Here is a 22,754-nt window from a genome sequence, read left to right on the forward strand (position 1 = left end):
TGAAGCAGCCGCTTTGTATTTCACTTGAATGCGCTGCCTCTAGGGAAGCACAAGTTTGTTGCTGCCCTGGGTGGCAGTGCATTCGCTATAATACGGGGCGCACTTCCCTGTTTGCGCACAATGCAGCTATTTAAAGGTGAACCGTAGCGCCAACAGGGAAAGTGTGCCGAATATGTAGTACAGCCCCTGGTGCATCCCCCCATTTAAGTTAAGCTGAGGAGCCAGGTTTAGGCATGGTAGGAGCCCCTCTCATGTATAGTGGATATCCTGCTTTACTATAAAATACTCTGCACAACAGGAATGGGGTCCTGATGGAAATGTGACATGACTTTCCCATAGAACACTACGACTGGCAGAGCTTTCCATGTGAATATGTGGGATTTTCCTTGAATTGCAGAGTCCAGACACTGTGGGTATGTGGTACCCTTAAAATCTTACACCCCAAAATACTCCTCATTATCACGCTCATTGGTGGTTAGATCAGGGACTATATGAAAGCTCAATTTCATGAGGCAATATAAGGTAAGCTAACTGAGAAAACTGTGGACTTTAGTGGAGAATACCACTACGGCAATGGTGTACTGTGCTGAACTATCGGACGCTCATGGCACATTGCAGATTAGACAACAGTGCTGTCAGGATTGCAGGGAGGTGGGATGAGTGCTGCCGCGCTATTTCTCATGAAGTTTTTGTCAGCCGGCCTCAGGGTTGTAGGCATGAAGCAATGTACATCACTGTGAGCCTATCATTTAATAAAAAATAAAAAAAAATAAAAAATCAATTTCATGAGGCAATGTGTCCCAAGATAAGGAGCAAAACAGTATATCAAAAAATACAGTTATATAAGCAAGGACACACTCAATAAGTGAGTTCCAGGAGGAAATTAGAAAATTTCCAAGAATTTATTACAAAGATTTTGTAAGGTACAATAGAGATAGTGTAAAGTGCAGATGCATGAATAATTGCAATGAAGGCTCTCAGTAATAGTGTACTCCAGAATGTATGGCAAAATATTCGAAGACCCAAATTAGTAGCAACATCAGTAAGAAATCACACAGCATCCCTAGTAGCATCGTAAAGCCATCTGGCTCACCCCCAAAGTCATGGGTTTATACAGGAAAACGCAGATTAATCATGGTGTGAGCAAAAGACTTACAATTGGAGAAAATCAGAACATTGAATTATAGAGCATCATACAGCCTAACCACTTTAGCACAATCCCACTATATGAATATTGATTTCGCCCACTCAGAGCTAATGTCACCAGGAGATGTCAATACAAACTAGTTACAAAACAACAGTGAGCCATTGTGAATTAATGGAATACTACAGGCAGGCAAAAGAACCCTGCACAAAAGATACATTACTGATGCACGCTAGAGAGAACAGTGTGATTCAGAAATAAACAAATATGACTTGCTTGAATAGGTGCAACAGAAATTATTAAACAATGAATATGACTTGATGAGACATCCTTTTTAAACAAGTTGGCCTTGGGACCTAACTGAGGCCTAGTCAGCAGAAGGCAAGAAAATCCACTTTAACAGGTCACATCAAAATTGTTTCAAAGGCAATAGCATAATATAAGTACATACATGTGCATTTAATTGCAGATTAGTAATCTGCATGTTGCACAATTCTATTACCACACAAGAACGTCTACAACACTCACATGTAAGTGTCAATCTACAATTATATATTTGCTACAAACTTGAACATATATAGATGAAGAAGTAATGTTTTTATACCTATATCTCCTTTTATATATGAACAGGTTCTTCTGTATCACAAATGGTAGTCCTATGGTCCTATGCCGACCGCCCTTTAAGGGTAAAAAAATACTTTTTTTATGCTATGTGAAAACTAGCAGGCTTTCATCCCATTACCATCTCTGCAGACCATTAGATGTAGTAAAAATAAGCTTTGACAAAGCCAATAAGTCTGGCTTTATTGAGTTAGCGCTTTCAAACATATGCGTGTACACATAAATTAGCACATTAAAGCCAGAGTTGTTGAGTTTCCCAAAGCTAAATGTCCAAGTGATGATTAATATTAGCCTGAAGGACCACATGCTGTTACCAGGTGTCCCTAAGGTGTGCAACACAGGTCTTTAGTACCACAGAATATTACTTTGTGTGCTGAGAGTGAACAGCACAGGCCTGAAGTAGCATATGCTGGTACTGGGCTGCGATTTATTAATTTGAGATTTTCACATTTAGGCTGGCTGATGACTGCAACATACCTGAACCTGAGCACAAGGATCAGATTCATGTAGCGAGGTAAAATCCCATGGCACAAGAGTCTGAAAGCAAGCCTTAGGAGTATAGAGATCTGTAACTATGAAAGCTTCCAGATTTATTTGAATAAAGAGTAGGAGATGGATGGTGGCGGGGGAGGGGGAATACCATCATAATTGATGGAGATGCATTCATTATATTTATGTTTCCAGAAACAACAAAGTGAAAAGAAATGACCCAAACCTAGGAGTAACAACACAGGAGCAAATCTCTGGCTTTCTTTCTGATTTGAGATAGTCAGTTATGTTTTGGCCTATCAAGGCTCATGTGATGACATTTCTACCAGAAGGGGATTTCTCTGAGGCTGTTTTGGGTTCAAGCAGATAAAGAAAGCTGGGGGCACAAGAGAAAAATTGAACATTGTTAGACCTTGACCTTACATCCTTGGGGTAGCCTTCCCCCAAACCTTTTGCCTTCACTCCTCCTGTTTACTGAATTGTTTTTGTTGGCTTTAGTATTCTGTGCACGTTCCTATTGTTAATCAGTGCTAAAGTGCTTGTGCTCTTTACCTAAAACATGATCAAATTTGCACTTTTAATTTACTTGTAAGTCCCTAGTAAATGGTACTACATGTATCCAGGGCATGTAAATTAAATGATACTAGTGAGCCTGCTGCATTCATTTTACCATCCTCTAAAGTAGCCTTGTAACAAATGTCCCAGGTCTGCCACTGCAGCCTGTAGTGCAGTTTAAAAATACCATTTCGACCTGGCAAAATACACCTTTTTTGCCACACCTAAACGTTCCTTTTTAATACATATGTCACCACTAATGTAGGCCCTAAACATTAATTGGGCAGGTTGCATTGTATTTAAAAAGTAGGACATGTGTTCTTAAGTTTTTAATGTCCTAGAAGTGAAAACCTCCTAAAGTTCTTTTTACTGTTGTAAGGCCTAGTTCCTCCCATTAACAAACGCAGGGTTACCTTATTACATTTCATAAGTGATAACTTTGGATTAGGAACAGATAGAAATATACTGTTTACACTCAAATGAATTTTATTTTAAAATCCTCTTTAATGGGGAAGTCAGATTTTAAGTCTGCTGATCTGTCATCCGCACCGAGGGCAAGACCCTTTTTGCTACCCTTTCTGCTGCCCTGCTGCTGTCGCAGAGGAGACCCGAACTGCTCAGCAACGCTTCTCAAGACTATGACATCCCAGAGATAGCTACCACAGCAACATCCATGTCCACTGGGGACTGCATGTTCCATAATTCCCTGAGCCTGATTCACCTGGGGCTCATTTGGCCAGTGCTACTTCTGGTGCGCTGCAGTCATGTATGACGGGCTGTGTCTGTTGATCTGTCATCCTCACTGGGGGCAAGAACCTTTCTGCTGCCCTGCTGCTGTAACAGAGGAGACCCAAACTGATCATCAACACTTCTGGAGACTGTGACATCCAGAGGATAGCTTCCGCGGGAGCACCCACGGCCGCTGGGGATGGCAAGTCCCTTAATTTCCCGGAGCCTGATTCACCTGTGGCTCATTTGGAAAACTCTACTTCTGGCGTGCTGCCGTCATGCAACGTGGGCCACTCTCAGGCGAAGCCCGGGCTAAGGGCGGGCCCGTCCTTCGCCCATCAGCAACCGTAAGATGCGAACTGGGCAACAACTCTTGGCTTTATTACTCCATGGGTGAGTTGCATTGCATTTCTGAGCAGTAATTTTACCACCAGCTCGGCATATTACCCCAGAGACTTTTTGACATAGTTTGTGCATGCCTTATTTTTCTTTTTGCAGGGTTTATTTCCTTTTGGACTTTCCACCTTGCTGTAATACTGGGGGTGGAGGGGGCGGAGGCTCAAAATCTCATGTATATGCAGCCCCTTTTTCATTTTCTTCCCTTTTCTCTTTATAAACTCCTGTTTCCTAGTTGTGTACCATGTCCTGTCACAGGCTTTTTTGTTTTTCACATGTTTATTTTCTGTGACTCTAATTTAGTGCTCACTTTACTCAGCTCCTCTTCTGGCCTGTGGTCCATAGGCCCATTGGTTTCATTAATATCAGGAAAAGGAACACGAGGGACAAGCATCCCAGGCAAGTGTTCCCATCCATTCATTTCTTTCCAATGCAGTGGGGGCATTATATGAGGACATTTCCACCAAAGAAGAACAACTGATCCAATATCAGCAGGCCTCGGGGGGCCCCCACTCCTTACCTAGATTTCGCTGATTACATTTCCAATAACAACGGTGCCCCCTACCTTGGCTCAGCTGCAGTCCCCAGCCACCTCCTTCCCCAGCCGCCCAAGTGCCGTACACCATGAGCTGCTGAGCTCCCCTTCCCAGACCCCAGCAGAGCCTCTGATCGACACCAAGGGTCTCAGTACAGTTGTACATAGAAGGGTGGGGGAACTGGAGCCAAATCTAAAGTCATCAAGGGGTCACATAAGCTCGATCAAAATCAGGCTATCAATAAAGCAATAGGCTGGAAAAGGGGCAAACCCACACAGTAGGGAGGGAACTTTTCTTTATCCACTATACCTACACACATGGAAGGCATGATCCTAGGGGACCTAGACGCCCTCAGTCAGAGTGTTCTTGAGTTAAAAGCCAAGGCAACCTGCCTAGGAAAGGTGATTGAGGACATCTCCACAAAGTTGGTCTCCCTAGCACAGGAACGCATATCTTTGTCCACCTCTGCCACGCCCTCTTCCAGTCCCCCGCAGTACCCAGCACAGTGGACCGTGCACCATCTTTCCTTACCACAATGGAGGTGGGACTAAGCCAGGAGCCCAGTGGAGTGTCGATCTCTTCTAATATGTTTCATCCGCTTCCTGCCCCCTCCAACCCCCTGTTTTTACAAAGAATCACCAGGGCCCAAGGTTGCCCTTTATTGTGCTGTCTAGCCAAATCCCCTTGGTCCCTGGTTTTCAGAGCAAGAATACCCATCCAGTAGAAGGAGCGACTGAGGGATTCACAGGTAAAGAGGGGGTTATTCAGACCCCTCCAGCTTGTACCCCTTATGTGGGTGTTCTTACTAAAGTGCCTCCTCTTAACAATATGGAATCTGAATCATACACTCAACTTAAAAATACGGTGGTAGGTTGCTTGTCCAAAAGGCTTTACAACATAAACAGTCAGTACTTACATGATGAAATCATCATGCTCAGGAAAACTGGCTGGATTGGGACTAAATCGTGTGGAGGGGGATTGCTTTATTGTGAACTACGTCAATTCTTTCAGAGCGGGTGCTATTCTAAGAGAAGTCATGTTTATGCCTGCCGCCCCATTGCTATCTCTGTCCTCCCTTTGTTTTTTTATAAACTCAAAATAACTCAAAATAGGGGACGTTGGTTTTCAGAGGTAGATTTTACCTCATCCATTGACGCCATTTGCTCCGTGTTCATCCTGTTTGCAGCTTTCCCCTGTGCCATTGCACAATCGTATCGAGGCATTGAGTGTGTTAAATGCCGTAGACTAACTGGCCACAGGTGGCCCTATTACATCTTTATCCAATGACTCCACGCACCTAGAGCAGTTAAGGGTTTTGATCTGGAAAATAGGTGGTGCCCAGGGTGAAATTGGGGACCCCGATTTGACAACTTTCCTTTCAAATTTTTATATTATCAATCTACAGGAAACCTGGGACACCAGTGGTGACCTATAATTAAAAGGCTATGCATCCTACACCATTAATGCTACTCCCTCCCAAAGTGAGAGGGGGTTTGGCCACTTTTGTAAAACTAAAATTGGCATCCAATCCATCTCTCATCCCCTCCTCCTCTCCCTTCTTTTTGGGAGTCTTCTTGCCCTCAAACCATCATGGGATGGTGAAAATAGACATACTCCCTGAGGTGGCCAATCTCCTCGACTCCTGCTTCTTTCCCACCCGATTTGATGAGTGGTGGTGTTCCTATTGGGGGACTTTAACCTTCATCCATATAAGGAGTGTCACCTGTATTCTACAGGTGATTTAGACGCTTCCTCAGAATATCAGGCACATGTGAAGCACACTGCCCAAGGAGACACATTGAACCATCTGGTCTCCCAATTTAACTTAGTTAACTTTCTTTCTAAATATGCCTTGGAACAGCCATACCCACATTTAAATACCGTGGTGCTGGCATAATTATTGATTAAAGTTTTGTCACAAGGGGGTTATTAACTTCTTTGTTGAGTTTTGCACCGGTCTGGAACCCTCATAGTGGCCATAACCCCTTCTCTACTATTTTGTCCTACAAGAAAAAGAAACACGGACTTACTGAATTTTACACAGCCTTCACTAAGCCCAAGAATCAGGGGTGCAGGATCAAATGGGCAAACATCATTTCTGAGGAATTTAATACTCTCATGGTGCTAATATGCCAGGCTGACTTCGACATCCCGGAGGATGCCCTTAGACGCCCAGATTCTTATTGTCTTTGAGCGTATCAGTACATATATTAGCAATGCCTTGCAAAACCGTGCGGATGGTTGGATACCCATTGTATCAGGGCCAAAAGGGAGTTAGTGGCGACCCTAAAATGTGTACCTTAGGACAGGGCTGCCATTGAACATGCTAGAGTAGCTTTCAACATTTCTCTTGAAAACCGCAAGCTGGAGTTTTAGTAGCTTTCATGAGAGACCTCCACAATGGGCTTAATGGGGTGGACAGATACGGTCCCAATAGGGAATGTGCTGTTCGAACGTAAAAGGGGTGTATACTTACTCCCTTTTATTCATGATGAATATTAATCGGCTGGAGGAGGTTTTGATTAATATCAAGGTAGACTTCCCTAGGGTTGGCCGAAGATCACTTCCAGACCTTCTCTACGCGGACGATGCAGTATTCATCGCCGGCACAGCCAAGAGCCTGCAACGTCTTTTAGACTCTTATCATTTTTATGAATAATCTGGACCTTTCTACCATACTACAAAGAGCCATTTCTGGTGTGCACGATTTTGCCAGAAAAATTGGGAACAAACCTCCTAAACTTGTCTTAGATGTCTACACGGCTAAGTGCATCTCGATTGCCACATTTGATTGTGAAATCTGGGGCCATGCTAAAATTGATTCCATCCAGGTATTCGAAAACAGGATCTTGAGAAATCTTCTGGCAGTAAGCCAGGACACCCCTGCCGAAATTGCCCATGAGGAACTGAGTTTAGATTTTATTTCTGACTTTATTTGCATTCGTCCATTGCTTTTATGGTGCTCTGTTTGGTATAAAGAGGAACTTCACCTAAATAGACTTTTCCTCCAGAATTGTCTGACTCTAGATAAATCCACTCAGATCCCATGGATTTTATACATCAAGAAATCTTTTTTTCGAACTGGGTTGACCAGATCTTTTTCTCGATCCTTTTGGTATTAAAGAAAAGGACTTAATCTGGGTGAAGCAGGCTTTTGCCCAGAGAGTGGCTGCTGAAAGGGAGAAATCTGCCTTAGCAAGACAGTCATTTTGAGCCTACTTTCTGGTGAAATCAGCCTCGGTAATGGAGTCCTACCTTCTTCTGGATATGTCCAATTAACATCAGCATCTGTTAACATTCCTGAAACTGAATATCTTTCATCAGCTGTCATTTCCAAAGGGTGTTTGGCTTTCACAATCTACTTTGCCCCCTTGTACCTGTGACTAAGCCTCCATTTGTACCTCCATGCATATAGTTTTGTTTTGCCCAAAGTTCTCTGCTCTGCGACATACATTTCTAAGACCCATACTAGCCATGCAGGGATGTAGGCAAATTAGGCCAGCCGATTTATGTTTACAGCTTCTGACCACTCCTAAATTGTGCCTTTTTGTTGGCCATTTTCTATCTCGGGTCTTATGTGCATCTCGCTAGTATTGTACTCCCTTTCAGGATTTTATGTCGATTTTCAGTGCTTGTAAATATTCAGTGTTTTAACATGATTGTTATCTGGACATATTTTATGCTTGGATTTGGAAGCCTATTATCTTAAGCTTGTTTGTTTTAAAATGGACAATTTTTTATTGTACATCTGTATGATTTTCTTCGAAAATCAAATGAAAGTTTATTGAATTGAATTGAAGTAGGAATTCTGGAAATGCCACTTTTAGCGCGTTGACCTTTTCTTGTCCTAACCATTTTGCGCCTCTGTCAGTGTCCTTGGTCACATGACTGGGAATGGCTCTGCTGGTGGTCTTAGTGTAGTCCTCCATACACAAAAGGCATTTAGTAGTGGTAAAGTTAGGAATCCTAACTTTACTACTACTAAATGCCTTCTGTGAATACCAAAAGTAGTAAGTTAGACAATGGAGCATGGCAGTGACAGAGGAGTCTCCGCTGTGATTAACCCTAAAGTCCGCTCACATGTAAATGCAGCGGACAGACCACTGTATTGCCGGATGTTGCGAAGGAATATCCTCTCCGTCAATATTTAAAGCAGGCTCATTGTGTTATAGGAACCCAGTAAATAGTCAAAGGTTTTAACAGAATATTAGGAACAAGATGCTCTTAAGGTAAGAGGCTAGAAGAGTAATTTCCTCCGAGTCATTGTACTAATTGTGATCTAATAGCATTAAATTTATGAGGCCAACCATATGCTGTATTTGCCCAATATCATTGCTGTAACATGCTCAGATCATTGCACTGCACTGATATACCAATTATGCACAAAGCAAAGAGTTTTTCATGATGACGCTCAGTATTGACTCCACAAAAATAATAATGAGGTGGAATTTGGATTTCTGGCTCATTGCAAATATGATACAGTGCTTTTGGATATGAGCCAAAAATAATTCAGATATGATGGACCGCTTTTGTGAATGGGACATGGGGAGAGCAGGCTGCAGACGATAGGACTGCTATCTGCCGTGCATGGTCCTCACATAGTGGGAGGTCCTCACCATGGACAACTTCTACTTTGTGAACGGTTACTGATCACCCTTGGCCTGAAATCTTATACCTTGTACTAGTGGCAATCTTTAAATTATTAATCCTATTAAATTAAATAATTTAAATACCCTCTCGTAAACTATGTGAATAAGGTTTCAAGACTTTCAAAAGGATGTAAAATAGGCATCACCGTTCAAGCAATCATCCCCCCAACTTTTTTTTTTATTATCAATTGAATAGACTGGAAAAAAAACATTCATAACCTTTTAATTGGAGCTCCTTTTCTAGAAAATGGAGCCATTATGAATCATTGGTTCTTTTTTAGTATTTTTAAATCTTATAGTCAAATGCCGGAAATTCAAATTGGTTCACTTATTCAGACTGATTTACTTGGTTCACAAATTCGTACATTGGTTTAGGAGAAACTTTTAATTAAAAAAGGACATATTCTCAAACCACAATTGCTTCTTGACTAAGGCTGTAAATGTGCTTCTAGATACTGAACCAGATTTTCAAAAGTATGCTTTCTCAGCATGGACTACATACCCTCTAAAATTGTGACCTTATGCAAAACAATGCTTATTCTCATAGTTTTTATTCATTCATATGTCTAAAAGCACAATTCCCATGACGTTTGGCCAGGGCAGTAGCCATCTACAAACCAGACGGGCTCAGGGTGTGGCTATGAGTTATATAGCATGAAACATTAACATGAGATTTGAACGGGGGTTTCCAACTGGTACCTTGGGGGCTACTGGTAGCTTACCAATAACCTTGGCCTGGTTACCTGGAATGCAGCCCAGCACAGTATGTAATTCAGAGGGTCTAGCCATACTGAAGAAGCCAGCCCTACGCATACACACAAACACACACTGTGACACCCTTCAGAACTTGCAACATGCCTGTCTCGCCTCTCAATTTAGCAATGTCACTAGGAGATTTGTCACTTTTCAAGCCCTATTCTTATCAATTATACAGTGTAAGTGCTAAAGGCTAAATGTTCTTGAAGTGTTGTTACTCAACATAAAAAGAACGTATTTGGTGGAAAGGTGTGTATTTGAGAAAGTGATATCTGCTAATGTTTGAAAATAATTGAAACTCCAAGCATTTGTAATGCTGCTTTGTGAGTGACAATTCACAGTGTGTTTGGCAGATTCATAGGTATTAGACTTTCCTTTATGCCAGCGGGCAGTTGTTGATATGCTGTCATTTAATTATTCATGTGGAGGCATGTTATAATGATAAAGCATTTCCCAACATTGAAGATAGTAATCCCATCTTATTTGCAGGGGTAGTCAGTATTCTGTCACAATATCAAATTTTAAATTTCGTCCTACCAAAATAATATATTAGATCATCATGAAGGTAAGTGCATACAAGTATCATTTTATTTAAATTCTTCACTCCATATTTTTTTATCTTGAAGATATATTAATATTTATATTTGGAAAAATGCTTTTCTTTGCATGATCAGCTCCATTTTTTGGTCGAGCCCAGGAGCAGCGCGCATGCGCTGCTCTAGGAAATCGGTCTCTTGGAATCACTTCAGGTTTTTTTGAAGCTCGTGCGTTTGGTGCTCACACGCTATTGGCCTTTGCGTCTGGCTTCAGCACGCACTTGGCCAAAGGCGTGTGGATGTCCCAGCTTCTCGGAAAATGTTTACTCCCAGAGCGTTTTGCTCTCGGGAGCCAGCAGCGGCGTGTAGGAGCCATCTCTTTTGTGTCAGGTTTCCTTGCCCTTTGCCGCTTTAATTAGAAGGCACGTGTAATCTCTTGAAGGGCTCGCGCTTTCAATAGCTGAGTAACTCCTTCGCGCCACAGGAACGCCTTCGTCCAGACACTTAATGTATGTTGTATAATCGTGATTATACCATCTTTGTTTCAGACAGACACGTCCCCTCGTATTTGATTTCCAGCATGATTTCCAGTTGCCGCGCCAAACGCCCTCGCCTCCATGGACTACTTAATGCTTGGAGACCTGAATTTCCACTTTGACAACCTCAGCGACCCCAACTCCACCGCCCTCCTGGACAACCTTGCCAACATGGGACCGAAACAGCTTGTCACCACCCCCACCCACAAGGCAGGACACACCCTTGACCCCGTCTTTGCAGGAGGAAACAACATTCACTTCAGCCACACCATCCAACCCCTCTGTATGGACCACCACTGCGTCCATTTCTCCTTTTCGAAACCCACCGCACACAAGCCTACACCACGCCCCTGCCCAGGAAATGGAGCAAGGTCACAGCGGAGCACCTCAACTCCTCTCTCAACCAGGCTCCTCCACCCATCATGACAGATGCCAACTCTACAGCCACTGAACTCCACAGGTGGATCACTGAATGTGCAAACACGCTCGCCCCCTCCAGAACTCCAACAGGCAACGCCCCATGAAAGCCATCTGGTTCACCACCGACCTCCGAGAATCCAGACGCGCGTGCCAATGACTCAAAAAAGCATGGAGGAACAGCAAAACCTCAGAAGCACGCACCACCTACAAAACCGCCATGACAGTACGCCAACAACTCATCAGATCCACGAAGAGGAACTTCATCCAGGACAGAATCCTCTCCAACTCCCGCAACTCTAAGGAACTTTTCAGCATCATACAAGGATTCACCAAACCCCCCAGCGAAACCTCAAATGCCCATCCCTCCCAGGATCTCTGCAACAAATTCAGCTCCATCACAAGATCAAGGCTCTTTACGACAACTTCAACGTACCGAAACAAGGCATGACACTACACCTACCAGCGGCAACACCACCCAGCCTACCATCACTGTCTAGACCTTGGTTCACCAAAGAAGACACAGTTGAGACCATGAGGAGCATACACTCCGGAGCACCCACCGACCCCTGCCCGCCGCCCATCTTCCACAGAGCCGCTGCCGCCATACCACCCAAACTATGACGTACTATCAACTTCACCTTCGAAACAGGCATGTTCCCTGACGACTGGAAACGTGCAGAAGTCAAGCCCCTCCTCAAGAAGCCCTCCGCAGACTTAACAGACCTCAAGAACTACAGACTCATCTCTCTCCTCCCCTTCACAGCCTAAGTCACCAAGAGGATCGTCAATGACCAGCTCACGTACTTCATGGACCCCCAACTCGATCCTCGACACCTCCCAATCCGGATTCCGCAGCAACCACAGCACGGAGACTGCCCTCCTAGCTTGTGGAGCCCCTCTCCAGCACACCCTGCTACCTTGCCCAATGAGGATTCTCTTCCTCATGCAGTGGTGGTTGGATGACCATCAGCCATTTTATTGACCATCTTGCCCTCCTCAATCATGCAGACTGAAGTACTGCAATACTAACCACGTATAATCCTAATAAAATTCTCTGGCATTTCACTGCCTCTTTTTGTTATTTGATGTGCTTCTTTTTCTGGAATATAGTATGTGTCAACAACAGGCCTACCCACTAAAACTACCAATTGCTCCAGCCCCCCTGTAGTACCTGGATTTAATGGTTATAGAGGAAACTGCTCTGTGAATGAAGCAAGCCATAGAAAGTCCTTTTCAAGCAGCTTCCAATGTCTTACCTTCTCCCATCCTCGGCATGGTATAGCTCAAGGCACAAGTCAAGAGTACACATGGGTAGGCGGCGTTCACCTACTGTTTTCACAGGATGAATTCAGTCTACCCTGTCAAGAGGTTGGGGCCCACACAAATATGGCAAACGTGTCCTGGTGTAATTTTCAGACACCAGGACACATTCGTTGTCTGATTCCTTCCGAGCAGAAAAGTGCAGGTGGGGAGGGGGGCTTATCGGATTCCAGCTGGCCCCATAACAAAGGCCGAAGTTAAGGGGCCATAAGGCCTCCTCCGCTTGTGGGGGTATTTTGGCTGGGAGCTATTGGGAGGCTCACACCTAAATGCAATGTAGGGAAAACAAAGTTCCACAGCTTATCAATTCACAGGTACTTAATGGAGGCATGCTTCGGATTTAGTTCAGTACCTGAATGTTAGAAATATGCATGTACTGTAAGAATGTCAGATATGTTGGTCTGTCCCAATATTTATACAAACAACAATTTGAATACCACTATTTTGTTTTATTTTTTATAGCGCAATAGCGCAACTCATTCCATTGCTGGGTATCATAGCACTTTATATTAGATGCACCCCTTATGCATTGATAATAAATCATATGTGTTTAAATCAATGTACAGTATGTGATACGAGACAGTGATGGTTACATGGTGTTGGACCCACATGTTCTTCATAGCTCATTGTGCTACATTAGAAGGATTACAATTTATGAACTGCAAGTAACAAAAGGATCCCTGTGTTAAAAGCAGCAATCCACTTACCCATTTACATAAAATAAAAATCTGTCAGCTGCGTGTTACATAACTGGGACTATACAAAACACAGCTCTCTCCAGCAATTAAGTTAACCTCCAGAGTTATTGTTGGACACGGTCTTCTTAGGGGAAATTACCCTAAATCGTTTTGCTTTTTTTTCCTTGTCTTTGCCAACTCTCTCTGCATAACCTCAGGAAAATGGGCACCTTCCCACTGTATGGCAGAGGGAAGGTGCGTGCACCCATCCCCGCATTGGGCTCGGGACGCGCATATGATGGGGTTTTGGTGTTGTACCTCTGTGCGCCGTGTAAACAGGTGCGCCACATACCCGGAGCGGGTGCAGCACTGAGAGTGCCACCAACTGGATAATGTCACCCTATATGGAGTCTGCCATGGCAGGCCTGTGGGGCGCCATTGCTTCCCAGACTCGGTTGTCATCACTTATGCCTTGGCCAACCCAGAGTGGGTAATCCCATATCATGAGGGCACCCCCCAGGGAAGCCTTGACGGGCACCAGGAGGGGGTGGTAGGCTGAAGACGGGGCAGGAACATTTGGATGTTCCCTGCCCAGGTAGTCAGGAACCCCCGAGATGGGGCTTCCCCTGCCTTAGAGTTTGGCTTTCCCTATGGATACTCCAGGGGTGTGCAAATTCTATGGAGTGGCACCAGGGCCCTGCACACATCCTCACTGTCAAGGTCGTGGGGAAGTGCATGTGCCTTCCTACACAGATTAGGAACAGGCGCTGACGTGCTGTTACGGATAAGGAGTTGGTCTGCTAACGCAGATCAGGGTGTGCGCACCGGCCCTGATCCTGTTTTTGATAGGTGGTCTGCCTGCCATGGCAGGCTGGAGGATGTGCCTTTGGACCTATGGCACATTGGATAGGGACCCCAGAAGGCAATTACGGGCTGATGAGCATATACCTGCATCCCCGTTATACTAACATCTGGGTCAGGCCTATGTCTACGCGCTTACTTCCAGGGTGTTAGCGGCAAGGTGCCCAGTTTGCCGTCACTGTCCAGGAGTGTGCAATCGTGTCCAGGAGGGTGTCCACCCATGCCCGGCTGGTCTGAGCAGGGTGGTGTGTGCACACTGGTACCAAAGGTGCTAGGGCCTGGGTAAGTCATGTGCCTGGCCTGTACTTGCCGTGTGAAAGTGTGCGCACCATTCCTGACCGTTTTGAGAAGTGGCACTGATTCCGTGTTCTGAAACCCAGGCCGATCTTTCACTGCAGACGGGTGAGTGCACACTGGCTTGATCATGAGTAAACTCAGGAGCAGCTAGCCATTGTCGGCCGCTGTGAGTGCGCACCCGCACCTCTGGGGCCCATGATTGCGTGTGTGCCTTCCGACGTAGGGTAGTGCATGTTCACTAACACACGTATTAGTTAAACCAGTGTCCAGTCAGCTCTGCAGACTCGGGCAGGCGCACTGGAACCACTGGTGCTGGGAACTATGTGTCCCTCCTGCCATCGCATGTCGGGGTGAGCAATAGCGTACATGCGCCCAGGTAGTGAGGAAAACCTATGTGTGCTTTCTCTACCTATGAGGCCTGCTCTTCCAATAGGTTAACACGGAGAAGTGGTTGACATTACTTCGCACTGCATTAGTGGATTGCAGTGGAGCAGCCTCATGATGTTTCATATCATTCGTCAGGGGTAACTGGAATTTAAAAACAACCCATCAGAAACCATGTCTAGATCGTTTCACATTTTTAAATTAATTAAATATACCGTACTTAAACACTTATTAGACCAAAAGTACCTGTATCTATTGGCAATGAATAAAATTAACCATGCTGTGAAACTGTGACTTTGTTCCCCGATAGGTGACACACTTAAAACGTGAAAGCAGTAACCTAATGCGCCTGTGTCAAAATTCAATCCTGGGTGTGACAAAACATGCACTAACCTCCCACCTCAATACGGTTACAGGCGTCTGCCTTGATTTACCTCTAGTTTTACCCAAAAGCCGTCGGTGAAAACTCCATATGAGTGCAAAAAGTCGTCCTGCTCAGTCCACCACAGTGAGCAAAGGAAAAAAGTCCTAAGAAAACCCCCCATGTGCACCAAGTTTAAAAAAAAATGTTTATGCTACGTGAAGCTTAAAAACCATGTGACCAAAATAGATGCTTAAAGAGACATCAAACTGGGAATGCAGCAGGTGATCTATACAAACACACATCCATATACAAAATGCTGATCACAAAATGAGTTCAACCAAATTTGCAATAACGACAATAAATAGTTAAAAAATCACTATGCAACGAAACAGGTGTTAAAACATGGCTCATATTGAATTTAGTCCAACCAAGTTATCTCAAGGGGCCTCCGTGATAATGTCATTAGCAATTAAACCAATGGGGTGCGGTCATCCAGAGGGACACTTCAATTATGTGGTCATAGAATATGGACATTTCTATGCTCCAAGAGTCTCGGGGATCCTGGTGTCTCACTCCAGTGGACACCAGGGGTCGGGGTAGCACATCTGTGCATTCACCAGTCGACAGTCATAAAACATGGGCATCCCCCCGGAGTGGCAGACCTCTGCCATTTGAGGGCCACATTGGATAGAGTGAAGGTTGAAGTTGTGAGACTTAGCCTCTAGGGGCCGATTCATGGCGCCACTAAAGATTAAGATGTGCATTCCAAGGCCCCAATTTAGGGGAGACATCTGTGGTTCAAAGGGAAAACCCCCTAAACCACCCCAACTTCAAAGACACACGACACAATAACTATGAGTACCATCCTTCAGCAAAGGGTGAGATACACTTGTGGGGATGTGGGGCCGGAGAACCCAAACTACATGGAGCACATTGTCAGAGGACTCTGTTGTGCACATGGAGGATAACTGTCTGAATAGAGGTTGGCTTGTGCCGAGGACCTGCTGAAGTGTGGCACCCTTAAGTGTGCTCTCCAAGGGCCTGACTGCGGGACTCAGAGATCTGGGACCTCAAAGATCTCCCCCGACGGACCTACACCATGTACCTGTGACATCTGGAGAGCTGTGCCCTCACAAGTGCCACCTTGGCTACTAAATCCAAACTGGTAGTGTGGTGTGAGTGTGGACCTAAGACTTGTGTCTGGAAACCAAATTGCCTAATGTGGAGCCCCAGAAATCTTGCCCGCATCTAAGGCATGTGGTTCCCATACTGCAAAGACCTCGACACGCATAACTGTCTAGTGGTGGAGAGTGGATTCAGCTGTTGCAGGACCCCGCATGACTCGTTTAGTCTATCGTGCCGCATTTCTCTCGCACGACACGCCAACTGCATGCTCATTGCGTGTAGTGTCCGATTCACAGGGTGCGACCCTGAGAGGTGGCGGTGTACCCGGAGTAGTGCCTCATATAACCTCATGTGGCTCTACTGAACTTGTGCCTGTTTGTGTGTAACCAGACTGGTATGGTGCAACCTGTATCATTGTGCACCAGACGTTGTGCCTCATTTCCAGGGAGATATGGAATTGCAACTCTTCGATGTGCGTGACCAGAATTAACTTGTGCAACTCAACTCGACGTGTGCCGCTCAGTGTGCCTCCTTTCCAGGGAAATGCGCAATTTGCAACTCATCGTGTTTGAAATCTGAAATGCCTGGTGCAACTCACCCCTACGCGCACCAAAGACGATGTCCAGATTGCCTGGGCGCAACCCGGATCACCTTGTACTGATCAGGCGCCTCATCCTTTCGAGAGGCTCCCCTTTGTTACTCCCCATTCATTGGTTGTTCTCTTGTTGAGCCTCATCACGGTGGACCAACTGCCCTCTCTACACCTAACTCCTCCTGAAGACATCTTGGCACCAGGGAGTAGTGAAAGAGATTGACTGGGTTGAAGAAAAGCTTCAGAGACAGTTTGGATGTGGGTCAAGAGACTGTGTGACTCCTTTGCGTTTTGAGACTTGTGGGTGAACTTCCAAAGTAGATGCTAACCTCTTCCTTGTTTACGTCTACCTCCTTATTAAAACTTCTACATATTCCCACTTGCTTCTTGAGGACCCAGACTGAGTGTGACTTAAAACGCGTGTGGCCCAGCATCCAGGAGGCAAGGCTGGTTATCTTCCATCTGGGAGTATAGGAAAATCAGGGTGAACTAGAGGGTGGAGGGAGGCTTGGGCCACAGAGTCTGCAGAGGGTGACCCATTTAGTTGCTAGGTACTATTGGCACTGCATTAGGGTGCTGAGGACGTATGTGTGTGTAAGAACATGTTGTATAGACTAGCTGATTCCTGTTGCACCACGTAGTGGTGCGTAGTGAGTGTGTGTGATGGGGAGGGATTGTGTGTGTGAACCACCTGTGATTCACAACACTAGCTGGCGGCACCACCTTATACATTTACTGTGGCCAAAAGCACAATACCTTTTCACATTAGGTTTTTTCCCAAGTGGCTTCGGCTGCTAAAAAGAGTTCTATTTTGGTGTATGTACCTAATTTTTGTATTGTGCACTGCATAAGGGTGCTCTCTCTCAATTGGCGGAGGGGTTAGATCAGAATTGTTCACACTGTGCATACTATTGATATAACAATACGAGTGGGCCTGGTACTGCTAGAAGTATTTCTGAATGTGTTTTATGCCCAAACGTATATGATGGTCATGTTATAATGATTGAATATGTGTGTTGACTATAAATGTTTTTAAATACATTATGGCTGCTGTGCCTTTGCTTTACACATTGCCTCTGTAGAGAGCCTGACTGCTCCGTGCCAAACTACCCAAGGGTGAGCACGGGTTATACAACAAGTGTAATCACCTGCCCTTGATGGAAGCGGTAGTTCTGCCTGGCTGGGGGCTTTGCTTCAGCCAACCAGACACTGCCAGTTCCAAACGTTATCTTACCGTTATTATTATTCCCTGAGATTTAGTTGGCACACAAATATCTCTACAGCAGATATTTAAAAATTCCGACTTTGCAACCAATCAAGCTCAACAGATTTACTGTCAGGTTTCTCCTTGTTGCCAATTTCTTTGTGACTGGGGTTTGAAAAATAAATGTATAAGCTGAGACCCAGATTTTGCATTGACTTGCATCACTTTTTTGACACAGCCCGATGCAAAATCTAATTTGTTAAATATTGTAACGCTCTCAAATGTACTCATGATAGACCTGCTAAATATATGTGTGAGATCTTAAGATCAGATGCCACTTCTTGTGAGGTCATGGGCTGTGATACCACTTGCAATGTTTGCGCCAAGATGTCAAGCACTATGTTGTCACGCACCGTGTTGTTACTTGCTTACTGGCTAACTTGGTTAATCCACCAATTCTGTTTTTTTGTACTTGTGCCCTGGTATAAACAGGTCTTTGAAATATTAGCTGGCAGACAGAGGCCATCTAGGAATGTAATTCAGGCATGAACCGAGGCAGAAAAGTGTATGCCCATTTTGCCTATCAGCTGCAAATTTGAGTTCTGATAGCACTTCCCCATCAAACGTTTCCGAGATTTTCAGTTTTAGTATATTTAGTACAGTGGAAAAATATCCTTCTATCTAAGCAGCTATGTTATGTTAGATAGTTTTATATAGCGCACAGCTGCCTCAGTGAAGAGGCGTCCCGGCGCTTGCGGCAGCGTCAGTAGGAAGCTAGGGCTAGACCGTAGGGAAAAGGTAGGTTTTAATATCCTTACGGAATGACAGCAGGCAGTCTAGCCGCCGGATCTGGACAGGGAGGGAGTTCCAAAGTTTAGCAGCAAGAAACCGGAATGACCGGCCCCCCGCTCTGAGTCGCTTCACTCGGGGAATGGATGCAAGGAATTGCTCAGCAGAGCGTAGCTGGCGAGTAGGTACGTATGGGACTAGCAGATTAGATAGAATCTCGGGGAAGGACAGTTTTAAGGTTTTAAAGGTCAGGCATAATGCTTTGAATTGGATCCTTTGAGGAATGGGTAGCCAGTGTAGGCGTCGCAAGGCTCCTGACGCTGAGTTGGTTCTGGGGAGCCTCAATAAAACTCGGGCGGCAGCGTTCTGTACTTGCAGGAGGCAAGTAACTTCGGCCTTGTTGGCGCCTAGCATGAGAGAATTAGCATAATCTAATCTAGATAGGATAGTTGCCTGGACTATCAACTGTAGGGTTGGAGGATCAAAGAAGCCCAGCATGGGCCTCAAGCCCCGAAGGAGTCCAAAGCACGTACCAGCGGTCTTCTTGGTATGTTCCTGAAACCCAAGGGTGGAGTCAAACCAGATCCCTAGGTTTTTTACTGCCGATTTAGGAGTAGGTGCAGGGCCCAGGACTCCGGCCACCGGTGTTTACTCCAGAGCCCCTTGTCCCTCCCCACTAGCAGCACTTCTGATTTGCTGGCATTAAGTTGGAGGCAGTTAGCGGTCATCCAGCGCGCGACTGCCGCTAGGCCACTCCAAAATCGCACGGCGCCCTAAGAATGATCATCGGAGAGGGCTACGACTAGCTGCGTATCATCGGTGTACGAGACCATGGTCAAGCCATGATCACTTGCCACCGCCGCCAGAGGTTGGACGTAAAGATTGAACAGCACGGGGCTTGAAGCCGACCCCTGGGGAACTCCCTGTTTGATGGCATGGGCATGTGAGAGGAAGGGGGGGGCTGACACCTGGAATGACCTGTCAGAAAGAAAGGAGCGGAACCACTCCAAGGCCAGACCCACCACCCCCGCCTCTTCAAGCCGACGCAGGAGGATCTGATGGGATACCGTGTCAAACGCGGCGCTAAGATCGAGCAATATGAGCGCCGCAGTTTGTCCCTCATCCAGGATGGTACGTAGATGTTCACTCACTGCTAGAAGCGTGGGCTCGGTACTATGACCCGGGCGGAAGCCATTCTGGGAGCAATCCAGGGCGCCTGTGATAGCCTGAAAGAATAGTATTGGTGTGGGCCTCTGCAATTTTAGCGACCCAGGGCAGGAGGGATATGGGTCGAAAAATTTCTAATTTAGTGGGATCAAGTGTTGGTTTTTAAAGCAGGGGGACCACCCTAGCTTGTTCCCATGATAGGGGTACCACCGATGAGGAAAAGGGGGCAATGATAATCTGACGCAGAGGCGTCATAAGAGCAGGTAGTGTATCCCTGAATTGGGTCGGCCTCATGGGATCTATAGGGGGGCCTGATTTGATTTTTTTGCTCAGAGTGAGGAACTCATCCTGGGAGATAGGGGGAATTGCTACCAGGGTATTGGTGAACTGAGGATCTGAAGGAACCATGGGGTCCAGAGGGCAGGTAGAGAAGGATTTATAAATGGCTTCAACTTTCTGGACAAAGAAAGTGGCCAGATCATTGCATTGCTGCTCAGACGTGATCCACGGAGTGGAGGGGTCCTTCCTAGTTTTAAAATCGTTGAGGATTTCGAAAATGCTTTTTACCTGATTTTTAGTTGTCTTAATCTCATTAGTGAGATAAGCTGATCGGGCCCCATGTATGGCCTTGTGGTAGCGTTTGATTGCATGCTGGTACGTCTTTTTGGCCCAAAGGTCATATGCCCTTCTCCAGACCCATTCTAGCTTCTTACAAATGCTGCGCAGGGCTGCCAAAGAGTCATTATACCAGGGGTTGGAGTTTGAGGAGCGACCCTTAGACTATTTGGCAGGGAACAAAATGTCCATGGCCTGTAATATCCAGTCACAGAATGATTTATATGCTTGCTCAGGATCTGCGTCTAAGGTGGGGGAAGAGGAAGCCAGAGCGGAGAACAAATCCTCTAATTTAAGTTTGTGCCAGCAACATCTAAGAGTGGCTTTGGGGTAGGGTCTAGGAATAGGCTCAGAGAGCGGAAAGAAGATAGTAACTAAAAACTGGTCGGACCAACACACTGGGCTAGGTGTCTTGACTAGGAGAGAAGGGATGTTAGAGAAGACCGGGTCAAGTAAATGCTCTGCAGAGTGGGTGGGGCCCACTACCAACTGGCTTAACTGACAGGCATCCAAGTCAGCAAGCAAGCTGCTGACTTCGGGGTCATTAGGGGAGTCAAAGTGCAGATTAAGATCACCCACAAGGTTGAAATTCGTAGCTGTCAGTGCCAAGGAACTCACGGCCTCAATGATGGCTGACTTGAACTCCACGGTAGGTCCGGGGGGCGATAAACTAGTAGACCAGAGAAGGAGGAGTGGGCATTGAAAGAGATTGCAAAATGAGTGCATTCGCACCCTGCTATATTCTCCTTGACAAGTGAGCAGCGGTAACAGGTTTTAAAAATAACAGCTATGCCCCCGCCTCTAGTTTCTCTATTAAGTGTCAGGATACTGAAGCATGGAGGAAGGGCGAGGCCAGGTTCAGCCACGTGGCATCAGTCAACCAGGATTCAGTTATGAAAAACACATCTGGTGATTCATCCATATAGTGTTTAACCAAGGACCGGACATTGAGATGGAGGATTTTCATAGTGGGTCTGGAGGGAGTCGGGGGCAATACAGGGCAGGATTTATAGCCACACTTGGAACAGCAGAAAGGTCCTGTCATCGTGTCCCCCTGATACTGTCCACAAGGGCTGACCTGCTGGCCAATAGACATCAGCTGCTCCCTGGTGTATATAAGCACCCCAGATTTCAAATCGCATGTCTGGCGGTGTCCAGGCGTGGACGGGCTTGCCTTTGGCGCGCCCTGCTGCGTGCGTCCGCTGCGCTCCCGCGCCATGGGCCTCCTTAATAGTGTGTCCAGGCGCAGGGAGAGGAAAAAGACTATACTGCCTCCCTAGCAAGATGGCGTCCGTGGGATGGCAACCGGAAGTGGGGAAACGCCGGCCGGATCTGAGCAGTTACTTCCTCCACATCATTCAGCCCTCTAATGGCTGCGGTGGACCGGGGAGGTGCAGAGGCCACACAACACACTGTGGTAACTGGTAAGTGCAAGAACAAAGAGCGCTATTTAGTACGTTTGTGCAGTTTTTAAAAGCTTTCCTTAATATTTTTAAAAATGAGCAACATGAGATTCAGCAATAGCGATAGCAAAAGTTTCAGATACAATTAAAATACAAGTGCTAGCTTTCAGGCAGCGCGCGAAGCCTACGAACCTCCGTTCGCTTCTATCAACAACTGCTATCAACCATATGTAATTTAAAATCAAATAATATAGTTTAGAAGCAGGTAGAAACGTTATTTTCTTCACCCTTTGTACTCTGATCAATTATGGAGTGTGTGGTATGTCAGAATATTGATCTCAAAAATATTGTGCTATGAAAATATGCTTGCCAGAATATGGACTACCAAAAAACTGTGAAGGTATGTGCATATAGGTAAGTATTGATTCACTATTCTTAACCACATATCTACATACTTTGAATTTATATATATTAAAAAAGGTAGATGTTAACATCCTTCTTGGATACTCACCTTCACAATACGTTGATAAGTGATATTTTGGCTGCAATATTCTTGTGAGACAATATTTAAAACTCAATATTATGGTAG

The sequence above is a fragment of the Triturus cristatus genome, chromosome 9 (assembly GCF_964204655.1).
Source record: "Triturus cristatus chromosome 9, aTriCri1.1, whole genome shotgun sequence".
Classification (NCBI taxonomy): Eukaryota; Metazoa; Chordata; class Amphibia; order Caudata; family Salamandridae; genus Triturus; species Triturus cristatus.